Below are 10,380 nucleotides of genomic sequence, written 5' to 3'. Positions count from 1 at the left end.
CGACAAAGACAGCTTAGAAGGAAGAGGGAGGGAAAGCGAAAAGTGCGGGGCGGCTGCAGGAGGGAAAGCACGGGGTGGCAGCAGTGGTGGGAGGGAAGCCCGCCTCAGCAGGCTTCGCTCCCTTCTCTGCTTCGCTCAGGCCACAGGAAGCCCTATTCTTGCAGGAATCTTCCTGCAATAGGCCTCTAGTTAGCAAATAAAATCCACCTGGACATTAAAAGGAAAAACCAGGACATCTTTTAATTCACTTTATAATAATATATTAAACGAGGCCCTAGCTGGTTTGGCTCTCTGGATAGAGTGTAAGACTGTAGATGGAAGGGTCCCGGGTTCGATTCCAGTCAAGGACACATGCCAGGATTGCAGGCTCGGTCCCCAGTAGGGAGCATGCAGGAGGCAGCCAATCAATGGTTCTCTCTTATCACTGATGTTTCTATCTCCCCCTCTCCCTTCCTTTCTGAAATAAAATGTATATTTAAATATATATAAATAATAAAGAGGTAATATGCAAATTAATTATCATGTGATCACAAAATGGCTGTGCCGACAGCAGAGGCGGGGTTCCTGTAACACAAGATGGCCACAGCTTGACAGGGGACCTCAAGGCGCGCCCCCTACCCCGGTACCGGACCAGGGGACCTGAGGCCGTGCCCTTCGCCCCAGGCCAGGGAACCTGAGGCTGCACCCCTGGCCCGGTGCTCAGCCAGGGGACCTCAAGGCCGTGCCCGCCTGGCGGGGCTTGACAGGGAACCTCAAGTGGCACCCCCCACCCCGGCACTAGGCTGGGGGACCTGAGGGTGCACTGGGGGACCTGAGGCTGTGCCCCACGCCCAGTGGGGCTTGATGGTAGACCTTAGGCTGCGCCCTCTGCCCGGCTCCAGGCCAGGGGACCTGAGGCTGCGCCCCCCACCTGGCGTGGCTTGATGAGGGTGGGCCAGCCGGGTCTGGATCTCACCCAATGGGGGTGGGGCCGGACGGGTCTGGGTCTTGCACAATTTCGAGGCACACGCAGGTGGGTGGGAACTTGACTCTGGGTCCCGCAGCATGCCCCAGACTCTGACAGGAGGAAGATTTTCATAAATATTTTACTGATTTTCTTTCATCTCTGACACTTCTATTATAAAGAAAGGGCAAATAGCAATATTAAAATATTTCTTCTAATTAAGTCCCTTTTAATGTGCACAAATTTTGTGCACCGGGCCACTAGTATATATAGATATATATATATATATATAAGGAAAAAAAATCATGATTGTCATAAATGTTGAAAGGCATGACAAAATTTACCATTTATTCTAAAATATTTTATCAAATTAGAAATTACACATGCAGACACACATACCCATCGAGCCAAAAAGCAGCATCATTTGTAATGGTTGGAAGCAGCATAAGTTTCCATGAGACTCTGGAGTAAAAGACTGCTCTCTTTCAACATTATTTTATTTGGAAGTTTCTGGGTTTTTTAAATCCTCGCCTGAGGTTATTTTTTCTATTGGTTTTTAGAGAGAATGAAGGAGGCGGGGGGAGAGACAGAGAGAGGGAAACATTGATGTGAGAGACATCCATTGGTTGCCTTCTTCACGCACCCTGGTCAGGGCCAGAGATTGAGCCTGCAACCGAGGTACGAGGTTCATGTCCTTGACGGAAATTCAACCTGTGACCCTGAAGTCCACAGGCTGATGCTCTATCCGCTGAGCAAATCCAGCTAGGGCTGTTTGGAAAGTTCTATCTGATAAAAGGAGGCAAGAGAAAAACGTAAGAAATTTAAGGAGAGCTCAGCTGGTGTGGCTCACTGGCTGAGTGTTGACCCATGAACCAGGAGGTCATGGTTTGATTCCCTGTCAAGACACATGCCTGGGTTGCAGGCTCAATCCCCAGTAGGGCATAGGCAGGAGTCAGTGGATCAATGATTCTCTCTCATCATTCATGTTTCTATCCTTCTCCCTTCCTCTCTCTGAAATCAATTTTTATAATATTTTTTAAAAAGGAAAGTTAAGGAGAAAGGAATAGATAAAAATCATTATATTTACTTTGAAAAATCCAAGAGAAGCAATTGAAAAATGTGGCAGACAGTAAGAGGTTCAACTATGGGGTCAGGTACAGAAGTAACATACCAAAACACCTAGCCTTCCTATGTACAAACAGCAAGAAGTGAGATCCCACTTACAACAGGCCCCCTGCCACCCCCCAAATAAATTACTAGAAATCAATGCACTAAAATGTAAAGAAAAAATTTTAAAAGCTGCCAAGGGATACAAATACTTCAAAGGCAAAGAAAGCCATACTGCAAATGTTCTCATATAGAAAGGTTTGGCGCTAAAAAGATGTAACAATCAACTGAGTGTCGGGAGAATGTGGAACTGGAGCCCTCACAAATGCTGGTGGGAATGTAAGATGGTGTGGCCACTCTGGAAAGATAGTTTGGTGACTCCTTAAAAAGTTCCATATAAATTTACCACAGCTCAGAAATGCCACTCCTAGGTACCTACCTAAGAGACAGGTAAACATATGCTCACTCAAAGACTTGTGCACAAATGACTATTAATTGTTAAGTGAATAAACAAATTGTGGTGTGTCCATACTATGGAATGCCACTCAGCAACAAAAAGAAAGTACTAATAAAATACAGAGATAATCTCAAAAACATTATGCTAATTTTAAAAGCCAAATGCACAAGGACACATAATTGTATGACTAGAGACCTGGTGCATGAAAATTCATGCACTGAAGTGGGGGGGGGGGGTGGTCCCTCAGCCTGGCCTGCCCCCTCTCATAGTCCGGGAGCCCTCAGGAGTAGAAGGCGACCGGGTGATCAGGGGAAGGCGACGCCCCATCACACCTCTGCTGCTGCCACTGCCGGCAGTGCAAGTCTCAGCCAGCCCTGGTTACCTGAGCCTCGGGCAGCCCTCGGCGGTTGGGGGGCTGAGGGGACTGGGGGACTCTGGAGGCAGGTACGTAGAGTGACCAGACCCACCTGGGGGCAGGCCCGGCTGTGCCATGCACCTGCCGCCCCAGCAGGGCTGAGGGGACTGGGCGCCGCCAGCTTGTGGCTGTGGGCGCCACCATCTTTGAGGGCAGGGCAGTCAATTAGAATATTCCCTCCTTATTGGCTCTGGGCGCCGCCATCTTTGAGGGCAGGGCAGTCATTAGCATATTCCCTCCTTATTGGCTCTGGGTGCTGCCATCTTTGAGGGTGGGACAGTCAATTAGCATATTCCCTCCTTATTGGCTGTGGGCACTGCCATATTTGTGATGGTGTAAGGGTCAATTAGCATATTCCCTCTTTATTAGGTAGGATTCCATTTATATGAAATGCCCAGAAAAAGAAATTTGATAGAAAACAAGCTAGCAGTCACCCGGGGCAGGGATAGAAACAGGGGGTGACTACAAATGGGCACAGGGGATCTACTTGAGGGAAATTTTCAAAAACTGGACTGTAGTGATGGCAGCACACACACAATTGACTGTAAATTCACTAAACACCACTGAAATGTATACAGTAAATGTATACAGTAAGCCCTTACTTAATGTCCTCTGATAAGTTCTGCAAGCAAGTAAAACAATGTATAACAAAACCAATTTTACCACAAGCTAATTACTATAAACAAGAGTTAAGTTCCTGACTTCCCATCAAGATGGTGGACTAGGTAAACACTATGCTCACCTCCTCCAACAACCACATCAAAACTACAACTAAATTATAGAACAACCATCGCTAAGGACCACCTGAAGACTAGCTGAACAGAATTCCTATGACTAAGGATCTAAAGAAAAGCCATTCTGCTGACAACGGGACACACAGCAGATCTGCCTAATACACAGAAACCGAAGAAGTCAGCCAAAATGAGAAAACAACAAAACATGTTACAAATGAAAGAATAGGAAAAATCTCCAAGAAAAAAATAACAAACTAAAAGAAATGGAGACAAGCAATCTAGCAGATTCAGAGATTAAAACACTGGTTATAAGGATGCTTAATAAACTTAGGGGAAGAATAGATGAACTCAGTGGGAACATTAACAAAAATATAGGAAACATAAAATGGGAGCTATAAACAAAGAAGAACCAGTCAGAAATGAAGAATACAATAACTGAAATGAAGACTACAGCAGAAAGAATCAACATCAGATTAAATGAAGCTGAGGATCAAAGAGTGATCTAGAACAATCATCACCAACCAGTGGTCCGCGGGTGGTCTGTGAGGTCCGAAAGTTTGGCGACCACTGGTCTAGAAGACAAGGTAGCAGAAAACACCCAATCAGAATAGCAATAAGGAAACAGAATTTTAAAAATTAGGATAGTTTAAGGGGGACCTCTGGGACAACGTCAAGCATACCAATGTCCTTCCTTCCTTTCTTCCCTCCCTCCCTCCCTCCCTCCATCAAAAATCAATAAAACAGCCCCGGCTGTCATGGCTCAGTGGTTGAGTGTCAACCTATGAGCCAGGAGGTCACAGTTCGATTCCTGGTTAGGGCACATGCCCAGGTTGTGGCTTGATCCCCAGTGTGGGTGGGGCATATAGGGGGCAGCTGATCAATCTCTCTCTCTTTCTCTCCTCTCTCCTCTCTCTCTCTCTCTCTCTCTCCCTCTCTCCCTCTCTCCCTCTCTCCCTCTCTCCCTCTCTCCCTCTCTCCCTCTCTCCCTCTCTCCCTCTCTCCCTCTCTCCCTCCCTCCCTCCCTTCCTCTCCCTTCCTCTCCCTTCCTCTCTGAAATCAATTTTAAAAAATGTTTTTTAAAAATCAATAAAAACATATCCTTGGGTGAGGATTAAACAACAAAAAAAGAGCCTTGGCCAATGTGGCTCGGTGGATAGAACAATGGCCTGTGAACCAAAGGGTCACAGGTTTGATTCCCAGTCAAGGGCATGTACCTGGGTTGCAGATTTGATCCCCAGCCCTGGCAACCAATCAATGTGCCTCTCTCACATCAATGTTTCTTTCTCTCTCTCTTCCCCCACTCTCCCTCCCTTCCTTCCACTCTCTCTAAAAATCAATGGAAAAAATATCCTCAGGTGAGGCTTAACAATAAAAGATAAATAAAAAGAAATTATGACCCAGAACTTACCTAACTTCATAACCTGGCAAAGAAAACAAACATACAAGTCCAGGAAGTACAGAGAGTTCCAAACAAACTGAACCCGAGGAGGCCCATACCAAGACACACCATAATTATAATATCAAAGGTTAAAGACAAAGAAGGAATCTTTTCTCTTTTTTCAAATACAAGCAAAAGTTTATTTAGAAAGTCACAGAGGTAGAATAAGTGAGCTAGCTGGGCTGCATGGGCTTAGGAAACAAGTTACAGAGGCAAAAGAAGGGTCCTTAGAGCTTAGCAGAGGGAGAGAGAGGGTGAGAAAGCAAAGGTACGTGCCTGGAGGAAAGAGGGATAAAGGGGCAGGCATGCTCCAGAGGGAGAGAGGGGGAGAGGGAACCAAAAAGAGAAACGAGAGTAGCAAGAGGAGAGCCATTAGTTACATACAAGGGAGCTCCCATAAAACTGCCGGCGATTTCTCAACAGAAACTTTGTAGGCCAGAAGGGATTGGCATGAACTATTCAAAGTGGTGAAAGGCAATGACCTACAATCAAAATTGCTCTACCTGGCAAGGCTATCATTTAGAATGGAAGGAGAGATAGTTTCCCAGACAAGAAAAAGCTAAGAGTTCATTACCACTAACCCAGTATTAAAAGAAAGGTTTAAAAAAAAAAAGAAATAAAGAAAGATTATAGGAGTTTCTTTCAGTAGAAAAAAGTCCAAAATTAAATAAGAAGATATAAGAAAGAAAAAATTCTCACTGACAAAGGCAAGCACTTAATAAAAGTAGTGGATCAAGCAACAATAAAGCTAGTACAAAAGTTAAAAGATAAAAGTAGGAAGATCATGTGTAATTGCAACAAGAAACTAAGGGATACACACAAATACTCACATAAAAGAAGTAAAAAATAATGACAGAAACATATCAGTGAAGGAGATGAGTAAAATTATAGTGATTTTAGAATGTGTTTAGACTTACATGACTACCAACTTAAAATAGACTGCTGTAAACATAGCTTGGTATATATGAAGAACAAGGTAACCACAAATCAATATCTATACAGATATACAAGAAATAAAGATAAAGGAATCTAAATACAACACTATAGAAAGTCATCAACATGCAAAAGAGCACGAGAATAAAAAGGAACGGAGAAGAACTACAAAAACAATCAGAAAATTATGAATAAAATGGCAATAATTACATACCTATCAATAATTACGTTAAATGTAAATAGAAAAAATGCTCCAATCAAAAGACTTAGGGTGGTTGAACAGATATAAAAACAAGACATGAACATGTGTCCCCTACTTCAGATAGAAAGATACACACAGACAAAGAAAAGAGATGAAAACAGATATTTCAGCCCTAACCTGTTTGGCTCAGTGGATAGAGCATCGGCCTGCAGACTGAAGGGTCCCAGGTTCAATTCCGGTCAAGAGCATGTACCTTGGTTGTGGGCACATCCCAGTAGGGGGTGTGCAAGAGGCAGCTGATTGATGTTTCTCTCTCATCAATGTTTCTAACTCTCTCTCTCTCTTCCTCTCTGTAAAAAAAATCAATAAAATATATATTTTTAAAAAGATATTTCATGCAAATGGAAATGAAGAAAAAAAAAAACCTGGGGTAGCAATATTTATATCAGACAAAATAGACTTTAAAATAAGGGCTGTATGCCTGGCTGGTGTGGCTCAGTGGTTGAGCATCAACCCATAAATCAAGAGATCACCCGTTTGATTCCCAGTCAGGGCACAGGCCTGGGTTGAGGGCTCAATCCCCAGTAGTGGGTATTCTGGAGGCAACCAATCAATGATGTTTCTCTCTCATAGATGTTTCTATCTCTCTATTCCTTTCCCTTCCTTCCTCTCTCTAAAAATCAATAAAAACATTAAAAAAAAACACCTCAAAATAAAAAATCAAGGGCTGTACTAAGAGAGAAAAGCTCATTTCATGATGATAATGAGATCAACCCAACAAGCGAACATAACTTTTGTAAACATCTATGTCTCCAAAGTAGGAACATCAAAGTATACTAATATAAAGCTAATACTGACAGACATAAAGAGAGATATCAACAATCATACAGTACTAGTAGGGAGCTTTAACACTCCCTGACCCAAAGGATAGGACATCCACACTGAAAATCAACAAAGAAATTGTGGCCTTAAATGACACATTAGACAGATGGGCTTCATTGATATTTTTAGGACATTTCATCCAAAAGCAGCAAAATATACATTTTTCTCAACTGCAGTTGAATCTTTTCCAGGACAGACCACATGTTAGGACACAAAACAAGTCTCAATAAATCTAAGAAGACTGAAATCATATCAAGTATCTTCTCTGATCACAATGACATGAAACTAGTAATCAATTACAAGAAGAAAACTGGAAAACACAAACACGTGGAGGCTAAGGAACGTACTACTAAACAATGAATGAGTTAACAATGAGATCAAGGAAGAAATCAACAGTACCCTGAGACAAATGAAAATAAAAGCCCGTGGGGCACTGGCAGGCTAAAAGGGGTCAATGGGGGAAAAGGGGACATACATAATACTTTCAACAACAAAGATTTTTTTAAAGTCTATGGGACATTGACAGTGTGAGATTACAGAGAAATTATCCTTCTGTCATTGTTCAGACCAATTATCATATATTCTTAATCCTTAATTGTCATTTGTATTATTTCATTTTCTTTTTCCCAGTTCCCTTGGATTATTAGTGTCTTTGTTATTGGTTTCTAACAGCACATTTATGACTAAAGATGTTAATTATTTGTCATGCATTGCAAATAAAATACCATGTTTTTTGTTGTTATTTTATTGTGGTGTTTTATTTTTTGGTTGTACAGAAGTTGTGTATTAAAATATATATTTTTTTAAATCTATGGGACACAACCAAAGCAGTTCTAAAAGGAAATTTTAGCCTGGTGTGGCTCAGTGGTTGAAGGTCAACCTATGAACCAGGAGGTCACATTCGATTCCTGTACATGTCCAGGTTGCTGGCTTGATCCCAAGCAGGGAGCAGGGGGCGTGCAGAAGGCAGCTAATCAATGATTCTCATCATTGATGTTTCTGTTTCTCTCTCTCCCTCTCTCTGAAATCAATAAAAACATACTATTTTAAAAAGAAAATTTTATAGTAATATACAAAATCTAACTTACCCCTAAAGGAACTAGAGAAAGAAGAACAAAGCCTAAAGTGAGTGGAAGAAATGATAAAAATCAGAGTGAAAGTAAATGCTGTAGAGTTTAAAAAAATAATAATAGCCGAAACTGGTTTGGCTCAGTGGATAGAGCGTCGGCCTGCGGACTGAAGGGTCCCAGGTTCGATTCCGGTCAAGGGCATGTACCTTGGTTGCCAGCGCATCCCTGGTGGGGGGGGTGCAGGAGGCGGCTGATCGATGTTTCTCTCCCATCGATGTTTCTGGCTCTCTATCCCTCTCCCTTTCTCTCTGTGGAAAATCAATAAAATATAATATAATAATAATAATAATAATAATAATAATAATAATAGAAAAGATCAATGAACCCAAGAGCTGGTTCTTTGAAAAACTAAATATTGATAATCTTAGCCAGACTCATTAAAAAAAAAAGGCCCAAATAAATAAAATCAGAAATGAAAGAGAAGTGACAACTATATGCCAACAAATTGAACTACCTGGAAGAAATGTATAAATTCCTAGAAGCATACAATCTTCCAAGGCTGAATCAAGAAGAAACAAAATCAGCCCTAGCTGGCTTGGGTCAGTGGATAGCACGTTGGCCTGCAGGCCAAAGGGTCTCGAGTTCGATTTCTGTCAAGGGCATGTACCTTGGTTGCAGGCTCCTACCCAGCCCAGGCCCTGGTCAGAGCTCATGCAGCAGGCAACCAATTGATGTGTTTCTCTCACATTGATGTTTCTCTCTCTCTTTCCTTCTCTCTTCCACTCTCCCTAAAAGTCAATGGAAAAATATGCTCGGGTGAAGATGAACAAAAAACAAACAAACAAACAAAAACGTGGCTACGTAGGGATAAAGGGACTATACCTTAGCATAATAAAGGCCAAACATGACAAACCAACAGGTAACAGCATATTCAACAGTGGAATTTGAAACCTTTTTCTTTAAGATCAGAAACAAGACAAGGCTGTCCACTTTCACCACTTTTATTCAATACTAGAGGCCCGGTGCACGAAATTCATGCATGGAGGTGCGGCGGGGAGGTGTCCCTCAGCCCTGTCTTGGCCTGCAAAGACACCAGCATCCCTCACCCCGGCCTCTAGCCAGAGGTTCCTCCCCTCCTTCTGCACAGCCTCTGGGAAGATGCTTGTCCTGGGGCCTCCTCAGGGCCCTGGCCCACGACGCCCTGCAGTTCAGGTACTCGGGGGCTTGGGCTTTCAGGTCTGGCTTCCTCACCTGGCATGGTGAGCATCAGCTGCCATGGGAGCCTTGCCTTAGGAGTCACCCCCTTGGACCATACTACTTGTGAGTGTGTGTGGGGGGATGGCCTCGGTGGCAGTGATTTGATGTCTGTAGCATGCCCGCTGACACCCACCACTGCGGCGCCACACTGGTCCCGTCTGGACTGCTGGCAGGGGGCTTCCAGTCTGCGACTGGGGCTGACGGACTGCGACTGGGGGCTGCAGGTGGAGGACCCCAGCACCCATAGGGCTGTCAGCATCAGGAACTGGAAAGATCCATTTTTCTGGTTCCTTCCCTGCCGCACGGATGCTGAGCTCTGGGCCCCACAGGCCAATTCACTCCCGCCGCACGGCTGGCCGGGGTGGGGCCATGGGCGCGTGGCGCCGGAGGCCGGTTCACTCCCGCCACACAGACGGCCGGGGCAGGGACGTGGGCGCACTGCCCCAGAGGCCCCTTCTGTGCCGCAGCACAGTCATGGCGCAGACGCTGAGCTCGCGCCGCCGCTGGCAACGCGAGCTCAGCGTCCCGCCGGCCCCATTCGGTCCCCGCTCAGCAGCGCAGCGGCCGATCGTGTCGGTGGGAGGCGCCCCCCGCTCCTCCTGCCAGCCCAATCGACCACCTCGGCCATCCCAAGTCCTGCCCCCCGCCGGCCCGATCGTGGGCATAGCGGAGTGATGGTTAATTTGCATATTACCCTTTTATTATGTAGGATAGTATGGGAAGTCCTAGCCATAGCAATCAGACAAGAAAAAGAAATAAAAACATCCAAACTGGAAAGGAAGAAGTAAAACTGTCATTATTTACAGATGACATGATATGTACATAGAGAATCCTAAAGAATCCACAAAAACTGTTAGAATAAATGAATTCAGTAAAGTAGCATGATACAAAATTAATATTAAAAAATTGGTTGCATTTTGTATACTAATAATGAACTCAGAA

This window comes from Eptesicus fuscus, chromosome 4 (assembly GCF_027574615.1).
Source record: "Eptesicus fuscus isolate TK198812 chromosome 4, DD_ASM_mEF_20220401, whole genome shotgun sequence".
In the NCBI taxonomy this organism is placed as follows: domain Eukaryota; kingdom Metazoa; phylum Chordata; class Mammalia; order Chiroptera; family Vespertilionidae; genus Eptesicus; species Eptesicus fuscus.
The sequence above is the reverse complement of the archived record's forward strand: the minus strand, read 5'-3'. Positions refer to the sequence as shown.